This window comes from Pteropus vampyrus, unplaced genomic scaffold (assembly GCF_000151845.1).
Source record: "Pteropus vampyrus isolate Shadow unplaced genomic scaffold, Pvam_2.0 Scaffold161, whole genome shotgun sequence".
NCBI lineage: Eukaryota > Metazoa > Chordata > Mammalia > Chiroptera > Pteropodidae > Pteropus > Pteropus vampyrus.
In genome coordinates this window covers 1,274,454-1,276,449 of record NW_011888942.1, presented here as the reverse complement: position 1 = coordinate 1,276,449, position 1,996 = coordinate 1,274,454, and positions in this window count along the sequence as shown.

Here is a 1,996-nt window from a genome sequence, read left to right as displayed (position 1 = left end):
CAAAAAATTTTGACATCTCCTCAAAAAAACAAGTTTGTATTTGGACTATAGTTTTATTTCCCAAGTAGATAAGAGTGACTTATTCTTTGTTTGTTTGTTCGTTTGTTTTAATTTTAATTAGTATCAAGTATACAGTACATTGGTTAGACATCTACATAGTTCGTAAAATGATCCCCCCAATTGCTCCCTCCCTCCCTTGACCCTCCACCTAGCCAATGTATAAATGCTAATTACATTCCCTATTCCATGCTCCCCATCCTCGTGACCATCCATCAACTACTAATTTGTACTTCTTTAACCCTTCGCCCCATTCTCCAAGCCCCCCAAATTCCCTTCACCTCTGTCTGTCACCAAATCGTCCCCTATATTTGTGAGTTCGTTTTTGATTAGTTTGTTCCTTTTATTCCTTAAATTCCACATATAAGCAAAATCATATAGTGTTTATCTTTCTCTGTCTGACATAAATACCTACTAGGTTCATCGAAGCAATATCTTTTCCCATTCCCTTCCTTTTCATATGTAGGGGTCTTGTTATCTTATCCATTCCGCCACTCTATCTTTTGGTTGGAGCACTTAATTCTTTTCCATTTAAGGTATTTAAAGATAGGAATGTAGTTGTTACCATTCTTTATTCCTGCTTTTCATACATGTTTTTTCTTCTTAAAGAAGTCCCTCCAACATTGCCTTTAATTCTGGCTTGGTGGTGATAAATTCCTTTAGCTTACTTTTGTCTAGGAAGCTCTTTATCTGTCCTTCAACTCTAAATGATAGCTTTGCTAGAAAAATTATTCTTGGTTGTAGATCCTTGGTCTTCATCCTGTCGAATATTTTTTGTCAAGCCCTTCTGTCCTGAATAATTTCTTTTGAGAAATCAGCTGCCAGTCATATGGGTGTTCCCTTGTATGTAATTATTTGTTTTTCTCTTGCTGCTTTTAATATTCTTTCTTTGTATTTAATCTTTGGCATTTTAATTATGATGCGTCTTGGTGTGGACCCCTTTGGATCTCTGATTTTTGGAATCCTCTGAGCTTCCCGGAGTTTTATATCCATTTCCTTCAACAGGTTAGGGAAGTTTTCCATCATTATTTCTTCAAACAGCTGTTCAACATCTTGATTTTCTTCGCTTACACTGATCAGACAAATATTTGGAGCCTTAATAGTGTCTCATATCCTCCTTAAATTATTTTTATAGTTGGCATCATTTTTATTGCCGTTCTGTTTGAGTGTTCTGATTGGCTTTCCTGTCCTTTAGATAAGGCATATGATCCTTTTCATTATTCATTTTGTTTATTCCTTTGTTTATTCCATAATATACTTCTCATCTCAGATAATGTGTTCTCCATTTCAGACTGGTTCCCTTTTATAATTTCCATTTTCATTTTTATCTCTTTGTTGGAGTTCTCTAAATTTCCCAAAAGTTCATTGCACATCTTCATAACTAGTGTTTTGAACTCTGTATCTATTAGATTACTTGACTCCATTATATCTGAATCTCTGTTCTGTTCTGTCATATGATTTCTGGTTCTTTGTCTTCCTGTTTTGGCTGCCTTTCCATGTCTGTTTCTATGTACTAAGCAAAGCTCCTAAGTCTCCTGGTCTTATTAGTATGGATTTGTGAAGTAGGTGTCCAGTGGCCCAGTCTTGAGAGGGGTTCAGCTGCAGGCCAAACTTAGACCAAGCCTCTACCCCTCCGGGGCCACCTATTAAGATTCAGCAAGCAATCCACAGATTCTGTACATATAGTTGGCTCAAAAGGCCATGCCAGAAACCAAGGCCAGCTGACTCTATCAGTGTCTCAGTAAGGAGCATCTGAGTCGTTGAGGATACACCTGGATGTGGCTTGGGTAGGCCATGAGTTCGGGTATGTGGGGTTTCAGGAAATCCTCTGGGCATAGCAACCTCTCTTATCCAGTTTGATGCTGTCATGGCTATGGCAGCACTGTGTCTGGTGCCCTGGGAGTGGGGAGAGCTCAACAGGAGACAATGGATACTGTTG